Source organism: Rattus norvegicus, chromosome 11 (assembly GCF_036323735.1).
Source record: "Rattus norvegicus strain BN/NHsdMcwi chromosome 11, GRCr8, whole genome shotgun sequence".
In the NCBI taxonomy this organism is placed as follows: Eukaryota; Metazoa; Chordata; class Mammalia; order Rodentia; family Muridae; genus Rattus; species Rattus norvegicus.
In genome coordinates, this window is record NC_086029.1 from 91,174,879 (window position 1) to 91,195,193 (window position 20,315).

Sequence of the window (20,315 nt, forward strand, 5' to 3'; positions counted from 1 at the left end):
CTTTTGCCTGACAAAGATGCGGGTTGGCAGGTTTGTCAGGCCTAGGCCTTTTGGAGGTTGGCGCCGGCTCCTCTGTGTACCAAGGCTACACTTAGTCAAGCACCGAAACAAGGGCTCAGAGTCGTGGCTCGGTAACGTGGTCAGATCCTGTGCTGTTAGAATCTACAGTGGGTCTACTCCCCACCTTCCCAACCTCTGTCCACAGGCTGGGTTTTTTTGCTTTGTTTTTTTTTTTTTTTTTTTTTTTTAAGAAGACAATAATGTTCCATGTTTAATAGGAACCAACACTTCCAAAACAGTAGAGTAAGGGCAGGGATCCAGCCCTAGGACACAGTGGTCTGCAACGCTGGCCTGAGAAAGTGTGTGCACCTGTTCTGGAGCTCCAGGGTGGTACCTGCCTGGCGCGGCTCCCAACAGTTTTGCATGCCCACTTCATGACCCACTGAATAGAGAACAACCCCAGGAAGGGCATGAGAACTAGGAAGCCACTCGGAGATCAGACTGCCTGGAAGTCCACGCTGCAGGACAGCAAGCCTTCGCTGTTACAAATGATGCTTCTTTAGTTCCGTTGCCCCTCTCCACCTCTGGCCCCTTTGAGCTTCCCAGCCAGGCAAGTTCTTTCAATCTGCCTCACTACCTCTGAGAATTAAATAGAAGGCCCAGGAGGTCTTACCCAATGGGCTCAGAGAAGGAAGCAGGAAGAAGTTGAGACGTGGGAAATGCTACTTATCTGTAATTGTAGCCACAGGCATCCATAATTAAGAAGGTGAATTTACTTCTAAGGCCCTTGTGTAATGCCTTCCTTGCCGGAGGGTGCTTTAGATTTTTTTTTTCCCTGCTGTGCCAAATAGTATCTGATTCCCACTTCTGAATGAAGTCATCTCCAATAGGGCATGTTCTATCTAGAAGACAAAGGTTTGGTGAGACTTGGCCGTGCCCTCTTCGCCTAGATTTGGGTGTAACACTGAAAAGGCCTGCCTCATCTGGGAAAAGTCCCTATGCAGGTTGAGAAACAATTAGAAGCCATTCTAAAGAACTCTTGGGATGCTGTCCATCCCGTGCCAGGGACCCAGAAGGTCCTCAGCTGATGTTTGTCGAAGAAAACTGTGTACAGATCCAATTCTGTGGTGAAACCAATCTGACATAAGCGTTATCTTAGTTGGGGTTTCTCCTGCTGTGATAAAACGTCATGTCCAAAGCAACTGGGGAAGGGAAGGGCTTACCACATCTTACACTTCCAGGTAAAAGTCCACAGTGGCAGGAAATCAGGGCGGGAATTCAAACAGGATGGGAATCTGGTTTCAGACACCGGGGGAGAGGACAGGGGTGGGTGCTGATCGCTGGCTTTTTGCCCATCGCTTGCCCAGCCTGCTTTCTTATACAAGGACCATGGCCCAGAGATGGCACCACCCACAGTGGTCTGGGCCTTCCCTCATCAATCACTAAATTAAAAAAAAAAAAAGGAATGCCCGGATCTCACAGAGCCATTTTCTTAACTGAGAGTTCCTCTTTCTCAATGACTCTGACTTGGGTCACACTGACATAAAACTGGCCAGCAGAAGCATTCATGGGCAACCACCCAGCCTCACTCACAAAGTTTCTCTAAAAATGAAAACTCTGATTTACAATCTGGGGAGGTGGATATGGCATGCAGTGGCTGAGAGGATGAGGGAGACAGAGGCACTTCTGGAAGGGCAAGTTCTCACCTCAGTTTATCATCCAAAGTCACAGATTGTATAAAACATAGGTGGAGATGAGCCCGGAGAACGTAATTGCTGGGAATGCTAACCAAGTCGCTTACCATGTGTAAGCCTTAATTTCTAAAATAACTACATTCTTGAGGCCTTAATCACAGGATCTCCTGAGGCCGAAAGGCACACCAGGCCAGCTGCCTTAGCCGCCCTTACCTGTGAGAAGTGGAAAATAACATGCAGAGAGGAGGCAGTGTAAGAGAGGAGACACAGACATAGGCCAGAAAGGAAAGGGGTATCGTGCCCAGCAGATGGCCATGTGCTCTGTCCGCCAATCAACTGATAATTATCAAGTGCCTACTATGGAGTAGGCATGACCCCAGTTGCTTAAGGATTCATCTGTGGACTACACAGGCAACAATTCCTGGGAATAGGCAAGAAAAACTGTAGTGTGTTCAAAGTTATGAAGTGCTATAGGGGGTAAGTCTAGGAAACACTGACTGAGATCCAGTCTGAGAATGGTTGAAGAACTGCCCACAGATTGCCAACCTCAATGCACTGACTGAGGGAGATATCTGCCCTAGAAGAAGTAAGATAGAGCCAAGTACTACTGGGAGCAAGGACCCTAGACACCGTGGAAGGGAAGCCCAACACTAGAATGCTTCTCCGGCCTTCCCCATGCACTCTCTCCGGCACCCTACCCTCGGGAAAGCAGAGAGATTGGTTGAGTAACACAGACCCGTCACCCTGAGCATCAATAGGACATCTCTCAGAAGCAATGCCAGCCAGCACCGTTTCATGCAGCTGAAGTAGAGGAATCCACTTCATGACGGACTGTGTAATTTCATCAGAGACAAGTCGCAGCTGGTTACTACTGGGGGTTTCACACACACACACACACACACACACACACACACACACACACACACACACACACGCTTTTCTGGTTTGAGAAACTCAAAAAGGAAACCGATCTATATATCTCTGGCTAATTTTAACACCCAGAATGTTGAACTGTGCCAAAGATTAAGAAGGAATGTTTACAATGTAAAGATAGAAGAAAAATTTATTTGTCTTATTTTTATACCCAACTGTTGTGGAGTATCCCCCAGAGAAGACTGCTTGGACACGGGTTTAAATCAATAGAATGTCTTTATTAGCGATTACTCTGGGTGCTTGGGATCCTAGTTTATCACAGAGCCTTCTCGGGATGAGCTTTTAAGCACAAAAACAAAAAAACCATCTGTCATTGACATATTTCAGTTAATCAGATAAGCCAAAAGGCAAGGTTAGTACATGTAGAGATTTTCCCAGAACTACAGACTATGATGGGTTAGGTCTTTGTTTTCATTCTGGCTGTGGTGCTGCCTATCTGCTTAATCTTATGACCCAAATGGTATTTCATCATGGGGACGGTGTACTAAGTTATACTGAGGTACTAAGTATATCTTAGTATAACTAAGGTGGCTTCTAAGGTCTGGGGCTGGGTCACACCGACTAAGTTTCAAAAATCTGTGTCACATATATAGGAAACTTGGAAAGGGAAACAAGGTTTCTTTCCTCCTGTTGGCAGGCTCAGCAGCTCCCCTCCCCCAGGTCCAGAATGGCCATAGCTAGTTGTTCAGTTGTTCAACCTCTCTGAAGTACAGAAAGAGATCTTTTCTTGTGAGTGAGCTGTAACCCCTTCCTCAGCTCACTCATTCACTGAAATCTGGGCTCTGAGCACTTTAGAATGGGACTAAGGTACTTCCGGAAATAATTTCTTTAAAGAAGAGATTCGGTGGAGAGCCATCACTGAGGCAGGCCCTCAGGCATGCGCTGTCTTTATGCAGTTAGGGCACATACAGAAGGCCTCATGAAGACACTGGGGAAGACAACCACCTACGAGCCGAGAGGAGAAAGAGTTCAGAAGAAAAAAGTCCACGAGGACGCCATCCTCTTAAGTTCTAGAAGACGGATTGATGAGAAATATTTCTGTCAGTAAATCGCCTCGTCTGTAGTACTTTCTGAGCACTTTAGCAGCCCCAGCAACAAGCTACCACACACTGCATGCATAAGTAAACTGGAGATGGACAGGCTTCAGGTAAACAGCCTCTTTATTCACAGCCTTCTACAGACGATGGTACTGTCTGCACTCCGTAGTTTGGGTGATTGCTGCTGTTTAAAGCTGCAGATTGGTGAATATACCAAGTTAGCACACATGGAGTTGCTTCACTCTCTTGAAAATCCACATATTGCATGGATGCCTGGAGATCTATTTAATCCTTTCTTTATTAGCTGATTTCAAGTGGTTTCCAAAAGAAACAGTTAAGGCTGCAAGCCTGAAAACCTGAGTTTGATTTCTGCAACACAAGAAGGAACAGACTACGCCAAGTTGTTTGTGTCACACACACACACACCATGGCACATGCACCTTCTTTCTCTCTCTCTCTCTCTCTCCCTCTCTCTCTCTCTCTCTCTCTCTCCCTCTCTCTCTCTCTCTCTCTCTCTCTCCCTCTCTCTCTCTCTCTCTCCCTCTTTCTCTCTCTCTCACACACACACACACATACACGCACACACACACACACACTTCATACACACACACCATATTCGCACACATACATATACATATACAAACACATATACCATATACACATATACATACACATTATACACATACAATACACATACCATACAACATGCATACACATTCATGCACACATATACACATACAATACACACTCCATACACACAAATGCACACTTAGGCACACACATACACACGTGCATTTCATACACACACACCACACACACCATACTCACACACACACACACACATATATATATATATATATATATATATATATATATATATACCACACACACTATACTCACACACACATATATATATACACCACACACACCATACTCACACATATACACACATATACCATATATGCATATTCATACACATTATATACACACAATACACACATACCTACACATTTATGCACACACATACACACATGCATTGTAATAATAATTTTTTTTAAATCTCTGATGGGACCGGAAAGCTGGCTTAACAGTTGTTGGCTGCAATTCCAGAAGACCCAAATTTGATTCCTAGAACCCACACGGTAGTCAACAATCATCTGTAACTCCAGTCTCAGGGGAGACAACACCCTCTTCTGAACTTCATATGGTACACAGAGCATACATACAGGCAAAACCTCGTTCATGCACAAAAATAACTAACTAAACAAAATCTAAAAGGAGTTTAAATTTTATTGTGCGCAACCTTACACATCTCACTTCCTGTTTGTAAGCATGTTATTAGGACAAGCGATGATGGGCTGGTCAAAAGGTAAATGGGTTTCAAATTTTGATAGATACTCTTTTAACTGCTTTTCGAAAGGATTAAAGTGGTCTATCTCATCAGTAAATGCTCTAATAGTACCAAGATATTATGCTGTAGAACTTACTAATTATTGCTAATATCATAGATTAAAACTAGCCTCTTAAACTCATTATGGACATTGTTTGGGTGACGTGAAGATTAAGATTGTGAGCACTCTTCTCTAACTCTGTCCCGGTCTAGGTAGCAAAAGCTAGCTGACTGGAGCTCCTTGACATTACCAGTGGGGTTTTCCATTCTTTAATGCCACAGGGTGCTTTTCTGCCTGCCCCACAATTTTAATCACCACGACAATGGTCCCATTCGCAGGTCTCCCCACTCGCATGGATCTTCGGTTGATACAGTCCACAAGGGCAGGAGCAGAGGCATAGAACAGAGGGTTCAGAAGCCGTGTGAGTACGTACTGTGTATAAACCACACCAGCTGTCAGTATGCAGAGCGACTTTACTTAGGCTGATTAAAGGCTTATAAAGTTTTGGGGGACTGAGAGTAGGGACATCCAGGATGGGCAAAGGTCATTGGGTAGGAGGCTTGCCTGGACCGCCTCATGAGCATGAGGAAGCATTTCAGGAATCTCAGGTGTTGGTTGAACAGGTTTTGTCAGGAGAAAGGAAATCAATCCTGTAAACTAATTGAGGCTACCTGACATTCCTCAGGTAGAGGTGAGTATGGGGGCTTGGAACTCTCAGGACAAGGTCAGACAAGGAGCAGCGGGAGGAGGGTCACAAGCAGGAGGCTGACAATGCCTGTGAGGTGATCAAACTGAAAGGTAATATACGTCTTGGGCCATTAGCCTCTCTGTAGCACACTTGGCCGAGAGCATAATGAAGACTCTCAGGGAGGTGCATTCTATTTCCACCACAATTAAGGGTCTCTGTGGAGTAAAGGATGCGGTCTTTCTCATCATCCTCTGTCCTGTGACTAAATGGAATCTCAGATGTTGTGAGGGTGATGCTATGCTCTAGAGGATCCAGAGATCCTAGCACTTCCCCGCTGTCCAGGCGACAGCAGGATCTCCATGGAGACCACACACTGAGCAGTTGTGTTCTAGTGCAGTTGTGTTAAGGTGTGCAGGAGAAAACCTGACTTCCCACAGCTTTTAAGGTAGCCTGGGGAAACCCTCAGTCCCAAGACTCTACTTCGATGCTAAAGGGTACTTGTGTAGTGCCAACCTGGTTAATGTGACAGTCCCACTGTCCCCAAGACGCACTGCCAACTGTGTGCAGGCTTCAATTATCCCGTGAACCTGTTGTGTCACCGTACTGCACACACTCACCAAACATGGCTAGGTCAACGAGTTCCCCATTAGTCATATCCTGGCTCCAGTGTGTAAATGTATTATGCATCTTCTAAAGGATGTTATTTTGTGTATTGTTTGTCTCTATGGTGCGCATTGCAATATTTTGTAAAAAGTAATATCTACAAATAGACGATGCAAACAACTAAGTGGTCAAGCCAACGAAAACACCAAATGAACCTTGAACAGTGTGTGTGTATGTGTGTGTGTGTGTGTGTGTGTGTGTCTGTGTCTGTGTCTGTGTGTATCTGTGTGTGTATCTGTGTGTGTGTCTGTGTGTATTTGTGTGTGTCTGTGTGTGTCTGTGTATGTCTGTGTGTGTGTGTGTGTGAGAGAGAGAGAGAGAGAGAGAGAGAGGCAGAGAGAGAGAGAAAGAGAGAGAGGCAGAGAGAGAGGCAGAGAGAGAGAGAGAGAGAGAGAGAGAGAGAGAGAGAGCTTAGTGGAATTTAACCAATGTTTAATTGGGGCAGCCAGAGCCTGGGACACATTTCTTGATTCCACCTTGCTGGCTTAGAATGTCTGAAGTTATCTCTGTTTGCTCCCTTTTCCAGGGAAAGTTTTTGAGTATGTTGTCATGGTTACACCTAGGCGTTTTCGGCAGTTGGCAGCGGCCATGGTCTTCCCCTTTCCTGTTGTTCTAGCACAAACTGTACTGGTTTCTGCCCAATTGTGTTAATCACAACAGTTATAGCGCCTCTGTCCTCAAGCACCTTGTCCATCCTGTCTTGATACTTAACCTCAGTCACAGTCTTCTGTCAACCAACAAGCTTTCACATCTCTCTGCTGTGAATTTTCACTACAGATCTCACTAAGTGCGGTGAGTACTACTAACCATAAATGCTGTGCTGTCTCGTCTCGGTCAAACAATTGACTCCGTGTCCTTGAAATTCAGACTCACTCAAGTTTTTCTTTTATAATGTGTCAGAATACAACCAGATTCTCTGCAAAAACAGCATAATAATGGCTTTGATCTAAAGGCCCTGTTCCTTTCTGAAACTTTCGGATTCTGGCATTCACTGTCCCCATTTCTGTATTCTGGTCTTCAAAACTCTCATGTCAGATTGTCCCCTTAAGTGACACACTCAGCACCCTTGAGCTTCTCCGGTGAGTAGCTCCAAACTCTTCCACATTCATTCCACAAACCTGGTCCAAAGACCAAGAACTCACACAGTCGGGTCTGTTGGAGCAACAAGCCCACCCTTGGAACCAACGTTTTGTATTAGTTACTTCTCTCATCACTGAGAATAGAAAAAAGGAAGCATGACAACATCTGTGTCTCTCTCTCTTCGCTTAGTGACTGCAGATTCAACTCAAACAACTGCCACCCGTTCCTGCTATCAAGACTTTCCTGCCACAAAAGCGCCCCCAAACCCTAGGCCCAAACATAACCTTCCTTAAGCTGCTTTTGTCAAGCACATTTTGTCACAGTGAAGAGAAATATAGAGTGGTTATGGCAACATGACCTGTTTCCCTGAGTCATTTGATTTGGTTTATAGATTTGATTTGTGTGTGTGTGTGTGTGTGTGTGTGTGTGTGTGTGTGTGTGTGTGTCACTACCATGCTGCTTTTATTATGATGATGAGTAGTGTGATTTGATATCAGGTATTTTGTTGCTCTTTCTGTTAAGGATTTCTGGTGCTCTTCGAGATCCTTAATTTTAGGATTGTTACTCCTAGTTACGTGAGGAATGTCGTTAGGATTGCATGAAGTCTTTAGATCACTTTCAGTCATAAAACCATTTTCACAATGTCGGCTCAGTTCTGCCCATTCAAGAGCTGGGAGAGCCTACTATCTTTGAGTGCTTTGTTTGTGTGTTTGTGTGTTTGTTTTTTGAGATGGGGTTTTCCTGTGTAGTCCTGGCTGTCCTGGAACTCGCTCTGTAGACCAGGCTGGCTCTGAACTTACAGAGATCCTCCTGCCTCTGCTTCCCAAGCACTGGGATCAAAGGCATGTGCCACCCCCACCCAGCCTGAGTGCTTTCTCTATTTATTTTTCCTATTTCGTAAAGTTTTCATTGTAAGCAGTTTTCACTTTACCTCCACGGTTAAGCTTGTTCTTTAGCCTCTTGTGAGTGGGAATTTTTTTATTTTTTATTTTTTGAAATGTCCATTATTGACCTGTAGAAAAGCTACTGAGCTTGCTAACTAGATTTGCATACCCTCTTACTTTGCTGAAAGTAGCTAGCAGACCTGAGAGTTTTCTCACAGTCTTCAGGTGTGGGATGATGTCACAGGTGAGGCAGGTGCAAGATAGAATGAGGCCTGTCATTGGATGAGAAGGAAGGATGGGTGGGAGAAAAGTTTGAAGGAGGAGGAAACAGGAATGGAAAAGGAGAGGAGAGAGAGTAGCCGGGGACAATATGGAAGCTGACGTTAAGATTCCACACTGTACCTTTACAGGTTGTTATGAATGTTCTTAAGGGATGGATGTGTATAGGGCTTTGTATGTTTAGGTGGGCAATTATATCTTATCAATTGGGTCAAAGGTTATTGTGTTGTGTGTTCTTTCATGTATAGATTTAAGTGTAAGGGAGTGTGGGGCAGCTGATCTGGGCCACCACAGAGTTGGGATGTGTGTTTCTGGCATGGAAACCTGCCTTGGGAACTAGATGGGTAGAGAGATTGCTGCCAGGCTCAGAGAGAGGCCTTCGGCAATGTGATATAGGATGGAGCAGAGTGGGCGAGACGCTTTGCTGACTGAGTTTTAAGATATCCAGCAGATATCATGGGGCACCGCAGTGGGGGGATAAAGGACAGCATTTTATTTTTTATAATTTTACAACAACATTGGGGGTGTTTGTGTTTTTTTTTAACTATAGGCTCACATAATCTACAAATATGAGTAATTTAACTTCTTTCCTATTTCTCTCTTTCTCTCTCTCTCTCTCTCTCTCTCACACACACACACACACACACACACACACACACACACACACACACACTGTTCTAGCTAAGGCTTCAAGCACTAAACTGAACAAGAGTGAAGGAGGGGCAGCCTTTTCTTCCAGGTTTTCAAGGCACAGTCTCCTCATTCAGTCTAGTGTCAGCCATGAGCTTGTCCTGTGCATCCCTTGTTGAGTCATGGTCCTTTCATTGCTACTTTCTTCAGGGTGTTTATCACAAAGGGTTACTGAGCATTGTTAAAGGACCTTACATACCAGTTGAAATGATCGTGGATTTCATGTCCTTATACTTGTGTGCTGAATTACAGTTACTGATTTGTGTATGTGACCCAACCTTGGATCCTTGGTCCTGTACCCACATGCGAATATATCTGAAATGCATCCTGAATTCGTCAGAGAAATTGTGCTAGCATTTCCTTTTGGACTGATTCCCATATGGTTTGGGGATCAGAATGACGCTGGGCTTGTACAATGGAGCTTGACGGTGTTTATTCCCCTCCCATTTTTGAGGCGCAATGGTGTTATTGCTTCTCAAACATTGGGTAGAATTGCGGTTGCTGTTGGGAGACCTCTCATGATTGTTCAATCTCATTGATCATTAAGGACCTGCTGGTTTGTTTGTCTTTATCTTCTTAATCAGTTCATTTCTCTTGCACTGTGCAGTATCTGGGAATATAAGTTTCAGGATATCCTCAGGACTCTCTATATTGTGTTGGAATCAATAGGATGCCCCCTTTCACCTCTAATTTTATTGATGTGGATCTTTTTTATTAGGTTAGCCATGTGTTTGTCAATCTTACTTAGTTTTTCTTTTAAAAAAATTGTCTTTGAATTGTCTTTGTACTGTCTCTATTTCAGTCATTCTACCCTGATCTTTACTGCTTCCTGATGCCTACTGCTTTTGAAGTTTGCTTTTTCTTGTTCTCCCAAGGCCTTGAGGTATATCTACAGGTTATTTGCTTGCCATTCTAAATGAAACTTCTAAATGTCACTTTCTGATATTTTGAATAAATGTAATATTTTAATTTTCTCTCTGATTTTTTTTTCAGTGAAGCAGTAATTGCTAATGAACAGATAGATGCAAGAAATCTCAACAAAATACTTGCAAACTGAATTCGAGAGCAATCAAGGTCATCCACCGTGAACAGGCTAATTTCATCTCAGTAATGGAAGACTCATTCAACATATGCAAATCAATTATATAGAAATAAACTTAAGGACAAAACTTACATCATCATCTTGAGAGATACAGAAAAGGGTATTTGGTAAAGTTCCACTGAGAAATAAATTAGCAAAGTGTCCCATTCACAATAGCCCAATGAAATAACTACCTAGGATTAATGCTAGCTAAGGAAGTGAGAGTCCTCTACAGTGAAAAACGCTGAAACAAAAGGAAAATGATATCGGATGGCAGAAAGACTACCCATGATCCTCTATTGGCAGAATTAGTAGTATGAAAACAGCAGTATTAAATAAAAGTAATCTACAGATTCAATAAAATCTATATCAAAATTCTCAATAAATTCTTCCTGTATTGGGAAAAAGAATCCTAACGATTACATGGAAAGACCAAAAGACCATGACAAGCCAAAGTAATCCTAAGCAGAAACTTAGCTAAGGACAGCAGAATACCTGATTTTTACTTACACTGTCGACCTATAATGATAAAGACACAACGTGGTACTGGCACAAAGACAGGCATGTATGCCAACAGAACGCGGGAGAGGTCCCTATACTTCTCTTTGTTATCTAATATTGGACAAAGCTGTCAAAAACATACACAAGAAGAGAAGATAACCAGTCGAGCAGATACGGAAGGCAAAACTGGACATCAACCTGCAGAAAAAGCAGATCCACAACTCTTGTCCTGCAAAAATAATCAATTCAAAATTGATCAAAAACTTCATTAAAAACCAGAAATACAGAAACTGATTCAGGAAGCATTCATGGTGCGGGAAGGGGCTATACAGTCCTCTGGAACACCAGCCTGACAAGCATGGTGTGGCCACTGGTAAAATAGTAGCATGTTACCGAGGTAACCAACCACTTTCTGACAGTGTTTGAGGTCTCCTTCCATGGGAAGGAATTCATGTTTCATGCTATCAACTTGGCCAAAAGCCGGTGGCTTGGGCGTTCAAAGGCCAAAGCAGGGAATGCAGTGCTGTTGTTTTGCTAACTGACATGTTATCAAGCTGCCTTCTAAATATTTATGCTCATACTCACAGACCAGAGCTGCTCTTGGAAGACACTAAAGGAGCTTCCTCGTTCAAGTGGGTGGCAGTGTGTGCAGATTCATAAGTGCTCCAAGTGCTAAGAGCAAGTGGTTGTTGAACAGAACGTCCCCAAACATCGACATCAATCCCGCCAAGGCTCAGGGGTCTTGCAGAAGAGGGGCGGGAAGAAAGTCAGAGCTGAAGCTCGTGTGAATGTGCACTCAGGTGACGTGAGGTGGCAGTACCTGGAGAGAGCCCCCATCTTTAGGCCAGAATGACGTTTTTGCTGTGATGCCCTTTTCCTTTTAGCCGATGGAGACACCTGGATTTTATGCCTTGAAGAAGACTCATTTTAAACCTTAGTTATCACAAGTTAAAAGTCCCTTACAATACTACGTGCTATTCCTTTATCGAATATACACAGTTTGATAAACAGATTTGAACATTTGGCCAGTAGAACAAAGTTTACAAGCTCTATGTAAATTAGTAGGAATAATTTAAGGAGTCATTCTCAAAATGAATATTATACTTCAGGCTTTTTAAATACTAAGACTTTGTCATATATATATATATATATATATATATACATACATATACAGGTTTTAAATATCCATTTAGTAAAAGCATACTAAAAACAATAGTCAAGAAAACGTAGCTGCAGAAATTCAACCATTAATTTTATCTCAGGGTATTGAATTAACCTTTTCAAATTTTATAACCTTTATATTAATTCTAACTTAGTTACAATCATATTTAAATAATCATTTATAATATACCTTAATTTAACATTATTATTATTACAAAATCTAGAAAACAATTTTAATGAGATAATTTTAATTGAAAGGAGTCTGCATCTAAAACAAATATCATACCTTAGATATCCAACAGTTATAAACATAGGTAAAGGACATTAATAATTTTTGTTTTCTTAACCAAATTTAAATTACTCATCACAGATTTAAGATATTAAAATAGGTGCCTTGAAATGGTTTGTGAGAGAAAGAAAACATTAATTTCTTGTTAATGTTGGAGGCATCTAAGGTAGGATAGTGCATTCAGGGCAGAACTAGCATTTATTGCTCTATTATTATTATTTTAATTTAAAAATAGAGATGTATACTTTTAAATATGTGTGTGTGTGTGTGTGTGTGTGTAACATGTGTTATTATAATGTAATATGTTAAAATGGTCTGTAAAGTCTAAGATGTCTCCGTCAGCCTCAATATAGGTCTATAAAATGACACTTTAAAAATACTTAAGGTTTCTTCTTGCATAAGCCAGACTAGAATGAGGATCTCGAAAAACTCATCTGTTTGTTTTTAAAAAGCAGTAGTGGTTAAAAATATCTTCAAATGCATATATATATACATATATATATATGGCATTTTCTTAGTTAATGATTGATACGGGAGGGTCCAGACTATTGTGGGTGGTATCATCCCTGGGCTGGCAGTCTTGGGCTCTATAAGAAGGCAGGCTGAGCAAACCACGGGGAGCAAGCCAGTAAGCAGCATTCCTCCATGGCCTCTGCATCAGCTCCTGCCTCCGGGTTCCTGCCCTGTTTGAGTTCCTGTTCTCCATGCTTTTGATGGTGAACTGTTACACGGAACTGTAAGTGAAATAAACCCTTCCTTCCCCATGTTGCTTTTGGTTATGGTGCTTCCTCACAACAATAGTAGCCCAAACTGAAACAAGTGCCATTGTCCAATAGGCAAAAGTAGGAGTAATTATCTATTAGTGAGTTTATACCCTCAAGCAAGAAGGACTGTGTTACAGAACCAGAACTTGGATAAGGACCAAAGGGATAGCATTTTGACCAGAATTGTATGACTATGTATAACTTGTCCTTAAAATTAGATTTAAAATGTTTCAGATGTGGGCTGGAGAGATGGCTCAGCTGTCAAGAGCACTGACTGCTCTTCTAGAGGTCCTGAGTTCAATTCCCAGAAACCACATGGTGGCTCACAAACATCTGTAATGGGATCTGATGCCCTCTTCTGGTGTGTCTGAAGAAAGTGACAGTCTACTCACATACATAAATTAAATGAATCAATTAAAATTAATTAATCAATTAAATAAAATAAATAAATCAATTAAAATTTTTCAGACAGAAAAACTCAAATTATTTGTCCCAAAGAAATATTTAGGCTCCTTAGCCATTTTTACTTAATCCATGTCATCCTATTGCCTAAAGCATATTGATTAAATATGCTTTTGTTTTTATCATTATTTTGATCCTTAAAATCTTAGTGTTATTATGAACCAAAATGAAACTGAGCCAAGTTACTTTTGGTTCACATGAGCACTTATTTATAAGCCAATCTGGCAATAAGTGCATCACGTACAAATAAAATGTAACCGCAGTGCGCAGGTAGCTTATATACGTAAACATACGTAAGATATATTCCAATAAACCGAGATCTTGAATATCATTGTTGGGATTATATTGTGCGTGTGTGTGTTTATGTATTCATTCCTCATTATGAAAAGGAAACAGCATAGAGATCTTTAGTAAATGTCTTAGTTGGGTTTCATTGCAGTGAAGAGACCACAGGGGCAAGGCAATTCTTATGAAGACAATGTTTAATTGGGGCTGGCTTACAGTTTCAGAGGTTCAGTCCATTATCATCATAGTGGGCAGCATGGCAGTGTCTGGAAGATGTGAGGCTAGAGGAGCTGAGAGCTCTATATCTTGAACCAAAGCAGTCAGGAAAAGACTGACTTCCAGGCAGCTAGGAGGAGGATCTCAAAGCTCACTCCAGTAATGACACACTTCCTCAAGTAAGGCCACACCTATTCCACCAAGGCCATACCTCCTAATTAGTGCCACTCCCCAGGCCAACCATATGCAAAGCAGCGCATTCTACTCTCTGACCCCCATAGGCTTTTTCCAACACATGAGTCTATGGGGACTGTGGTGGTTTGAATATGCTTGGCCCATAGGGAGTGCCACTGTTAGGAGGTGTGAGCTTGTTGCAGGAAGTGTGTCACTGTGGAGGTGGGCTTTGAAACTCCACCCACTGTGGAAGAGTCAGTCTTCTGGTTGCCTTCAGAACAAGATACAGAACTCTCAGCTTCTCCAATATCATTCTGCCATGTTTCCTGTCGTGATGATAATGGATTGAAACTCAGAACCTGTAAGCCAGCCCCAATTAAATGTTGTCCTTTTTAAGAGTTGCCTTAGACATGTTGTCTCATCACAGCAATAAAGCCCTAACTAAAATAGAAGTTGGTACCAAGGCCTAGGGTATTGTTGCAGTAGGCCTGACCATGATTTTGCTTGGAAGAATGTAGATTTGGGGACTTTGGATTTGGGAAGCAGTAGAATGCTTTAAGTGGGACTTAATGGACCTCTCTAATGTTATGCCCAGATCACGAGACCCCAAAGACTACCAGAACTCGACTCAGATGCAATTCACACCAGGGTTTATTCAGCTCAAGCTCAGGACACAAACACTCCCTGATGCAGCAGGTTAGGAGAGCAGCCTCGAGGTCTAGGAAAGGGTTTTTTAAGGGGGGGGGGGCTGCAAGGGGGCTGGGGGGTACGATCAAGCCTTGGCATTACACGATTGGGTAAGAGGTTTATGGAGAAGTTGATTTTTAAAATGATTGGTCTGTTTTAGGTGCTAAGGCTGCAAATGGTTCTGGAGAACATGTGGTCACTAACAGCTGCTGTGGAAGAGGAGAGATTAGCTCGCTTTGCCGTGTTTCCAGGAACAGTGCTACGTGACCCCCAGCGGCCATTTGGGTGGGACGATTACTAGGGTTGCTAAGAAATGTTATCTAAATGTTATCTCCTGCGTGCGGAAAGAAATGCAATGGGACCTGTGACTCTGTCTGAGTAGCTGTGCTGGCCGGATGTGTTTCACTTGTGTTCACCCAGGACTTGATTCTTTATTTAAGCTTATGTTTCTGGGCCTCCACTTAGGTCTCTTACTGGGAATATAGAAGACATTGGAGCGGAGAGTAATTTGAACTCTGGAGATCATTCTTATGATATTTTGGTGAGGAGTGTTGTTACTTTATTGCCCTTATCTTAAGAGTCTGCCTGAGGCTAAGGCGAATAGACTCAGAACAGCTGCATTGACGAAGTCTCACACATGCCCAGCACAGACTTTGTCCTCTGGTTTACTCTCATGAGGAGTGTTTTGATCAAGTGTAGGAAACAGTAAAAAAATACAAGATGTCTGATCAAAGTATTAAAAAAGCACCAGGAAGTGCAGTAGAGCTGAATCCTGTGTTTGAGGAGAAAAACAGATTAAGGGGGTGGTGACCTCTGGGCAAGATCCCACCCAGCTAAGCTTATTGTTTATGTGCTTGTAGTTGAACAAGGAAAAGTTATATCATGTTAGGCACTATTATTACCCGGTTATTGTTTTCATTTGGACTTTTAATCTGGAATGAACTACAATCCAGAAAATGGAGGACATCTACGACCAGATCTTGAGGCTGGAAAACATAGGCTTTTGATTCAGATCTATCTTGAGGCATAGTGTCCATGAAAAGCTTAGGCCCAAAGGTGGTGGTACATCATCTTTAATTACAAGAGACAGAGGCAAGCAGATCTCTGAGTTCAAGGCCACCTTGATACAGATCAAGTTTCAGGTAAAGAAAGGCTTAGGTCCAGTCATGGTAGTGCATACCTTTAGTGCCAGAACTCAGGAGGCAGAGGCATGCAGATGTCTGAGTTCTCCAGCCACATGTAGTTTTCTTCAGCAGTTCTTATTTAATCTGCATTACCGACTTTATCAGACTTTGTTGTTGTTCTTAACAGACATTTTACATTTTAATTAAAGGAGAAAGCTTATTCATGATTTCAACAAAACGAAAACTCTATTGCCCAAAACTTTGTTAAGTGTATAAGATTAACACGTTTGGAGAGTGCCCTTTTTTTTTTTCAAATACTTACAAGTTAATGATTATCACACAAAAAGCCAGCAGTTTATCTCAAAACATTTCCTACTTATGTATGTCCAAACCTTGCTCACATATATGACTTTATCACTGGGTACTCATAACATTCCTAAGATAAAGGCTTGACAAGGTCACAGGAAAAACAGAAGGGAAACACAGAATCATGCATTTGACGACTGTCAGGAGAAAAAGGTTAACTGGGTTAATTAATAACAAATCTAAACACTTCAAAGACAATGTGTGTGTACGTGTGTGTGTGTGTGTGTGTGTGTGTGTGTGTGTGTGTGTCTGTGTGGGGGGGGTGGGGGGTGGGGGGATGGGGGTGGGGGGTGGGGGTGGGGGGTGGGGGTGGGGGGGTGGGGGGATGGGGGGGTGGGGGGATGGGGGGTGGGGGGATGGGGGTGGGGGGGGGTTGTTCCTATAAGATAACGAGCCACACGTTTTCACTTCCCTAAACAAGTTTGGTTGACCCAACTGCACTAGATGTGCTTGATCACACAAGTAAGTCATGATATATGCTTGCCATGATTGGGAAGTATGTAACCTTGTGGGTTTGCCTTTTAAGCTCCTGGCCAACGTAGCTTGTGGCCATTTTCTGGGAACCTTGGAATGGACCTGGCCAGAGACCATCATCTGGGCCAGTATTTAATTAAAGCTTGCTTCAAATTTGGTTGAAAATTGTGATGCTGCCTGTGTGGGATTACCAGAGCAAGTGCCTCTTGTCCTCAGCGTCTTCATCACTGGGTGCTCATAAGATTCCTGCGCTAAAGGCTTGACAAGGTCACAGGAAACAAAGCAGGAAAACACAGAATCAAGCACTTTTGTGCAGTCAGGAGGAAAATGCTAATTGATAACAAAAGATAACACTTTGAAAACAAGGAAAACCAGGACAAACAAAAGGAAAGCCAAAACGCCTTCAAAGTTCAAAGGTAAACAAAATATTGAAAGTAAGCTGAGCATCCAGAAGCCAGGAAGCCTTCGGAGATCTGAAAACAAGCAAACGAACGGGTGTAGACCAAAACTCTTTCAAAGCAAATGATTTAATGGCTTAAACCAAACACTTCGGAAGGCAAACCAAAAAGATTATCAAAGAAGGATACTTTTTTTTTTTTTTTTTTTTTGGTTCTTTTTTTTGGAGCTGGGGACCGAACCCAGGGCCTTGCGCTTCCTAGGTAAGCGCTCTACCACTGAGCTAAATCCCCAGCCCCAAAGAAGGATACTTCTTAACCAGATCAGAATAAACAAAATGGGCCAAAGACCAAACAAAGGGAGGTCCAAAGCCTTAGACAACTCACAAATAGTCAACCTGAGGGAAAAAAACACCAAATCCTCTGGACTCCATGGTCCACCGTCCTGGCTTCCATTCAGGTGATTCCTCTAGTGGAAAGGTCTTCTCAGGCTTTCTGCCGTAACCGTTGAGACAAAAACTGCAGGTCTCATCTTAAAGGGGGCAAGAAATAGTTTATTCTGGATCTGTCTGAGAGCCAACCGCCTGGGAACAAGGATTTAGCTTACTCAAAATCCCTTATTCCAACACAGAAGCCATTTCACAGAGTTTTTATTGTTTTTACAGAACAAATAAAGTTACAAATCAAGCAAAGATTAAAATACATGGGTGGGTACACAAGAGAGGCAGATACAAGGGATGGAGGACCTACTGTATTGTCCCAAGATGCTCTGATGACACGACACTCTTAGCTCTTAGATTGGTGGAAGCTGGTGGCTTGCTATGTTACTAACTTCTAAGTGGTTTTTTATTTAGTTAGTTAGTTCAGATGCAGAACTAACAAGGCAAGGAAAGGCTGTTCCAGAAGGCTAAAATTAACCCAAGATAAAAGTCACTAGCTTCTGAACCTACAAAATTCCAGTCTGCACTGTACTGAAATTCCTATCAGCCCATCAGTTTCTGCAGACACAGAAATTCCTTCCAGGGGTTTTTTTATTAACAGCAAACCCCAGCTTCTTTTCAGGCATTTTCCTTCAGGAATATCTTATGACACACACAGAGGAACATAGAACAAAACCTAAGCAGGAATGATTAGAAACTCCACAGGAAACGGAAAGAACCCATAGGAAGAAAGCTCACAATCATTAAGCCAGCAACCATATAGAAAGACCAGGGATATGTTTGGTGTAGACACAGTGTGGCCTAGGGACCTCTGCAGACCCATGCTGAGACATCACTTCCCCCTGAGGTGCCAGTCACATGATGGTATAGTATAGAATAGAGTTTATTGGGGCATGGGGAGGGGGAGTAGAGACAGAGAAAGGCACAGAGACAGAGACAGAAGAGGAGTAGAGGCTGGAAGCAAGCCGTGAGCACATGGAGAGAGGGGGTGGAGAATGGGAAGAGAGAGGGTAAGGAGCAGGAGCAAGAGAAGAGAAGGGAGCAAAAGAGCAAGAGAGAGAGAGGAGGGGGGCAAGCAGCCCCTTTCATAGCGAGTCAGGCACATCTGGCTGTTGCCAGGCAACTGTGGGGCAGAGCCTAGACTAAATGCCAACATCCTCCCATTTCAGTTTAATTAAAAAAGGAAAAATTAGAAAGAGGTGATTGGTGGAACAGGAATAGGGTAGTCAACATGATCGTTAGTTACTTCCTGCTGACTTTGGGGTGCTGTCTCTAGGAAGCCTAAAGAAATGGGTATGAGGATGCTGGTCCAAATAATCGTGTTGGTATCGTGTTGCCCTCGGTTGGCTCCCACAGTTTAAGTTAAGTCTCTAGTACTGAAGACACCACACACATTAGACACAGGAATGGATGACTAGCGCTGTGTTTGACCTGAAATCTTCCTCCAGAGATTCCTTTTCAGGTGATCAGGAGATGCTGTTAAAAGTTGCCAAGGGAGGAACACATTCAGTAGCCCTCACCAACCGGGACGCCTACGAACCGCAACAGTGAGCAGCATGGCAAGATGTCCACAAGCACACAAAGCTACCTTTTGCAGAGTACATTACATTTAGCCATGACTGGTTAAAGTGCAAAGAAAAATTGACTGTGGGGAGTCTAGCCCCAGTTGGTACACCTACAACAAGGCTCAGGGATATCTGCTGCAAGATTGTGTCTTCTAAATATTACAGGGAAGCTGCTGCCCTCATAAAATCTCAACAAAAAGACCACCTGAACAAGACCTGAACAGTGACACCGGTTGACATACCAACCTGCTGGGGGAAATGTCACAGCCACAGGAAAGCAGTGACTGCAGAGAGAAGGAGAATCAGTGTTCTCCAGGGATGAGTGTTTCGATTGGTTATATAATACCAAGTGGTCAGCCCTAAAACCATATGCACACTTGCATCGATAAACACATTCAGGAGTGAAAATAAAGCGACTTCCCCTCGACCAAGAGCTGAGTCCACACTTAAGTTCTCCATCCTAGGCTTCCCATCTGTCTGCAATTTGCAGTACCGGTCTGTAATTTGCCTGCCTGTTATTTATGTCTTATCCATCCGCCCCTGCTGCCTGTGTGTGTGCCTCTGTCTCGTGTCTGCCTGTGCCTGTGTGTGTAGTTGTGTGTCTGTCTATGATAGCGCTTATCCCTAACAAAGGGCTTTATTCTGCATTTATTTAACAGCACAAAAAAACATAATGTGGAAAAAGACAAGAAAAAATTTTTTACAGAAATTTTTAGCAGTATTTTAAAGGGAAGTACTAGCCTCAACTCTCCTGCCCCTTCTTTATCCAACAGCTCTCCCCTCTCTTCCTCCCCTCTCTTCCTCCCCTCTCTTCCTCCCCTTTCTTCCTCCCCTTCTTCCTCCCCTCTCTTCCTTCCCTCTTCCCCTTCCCCCCTTTCGTCTCACCTCCCCTTCCTCTTTTTCTTCTTTTATCAAAACAATTCGTTTCTTTTTATTTTATGGGCATTGGTGTTTTGCCTGCACATCTGACTGTTTGAATGTGTTGGGTCCCC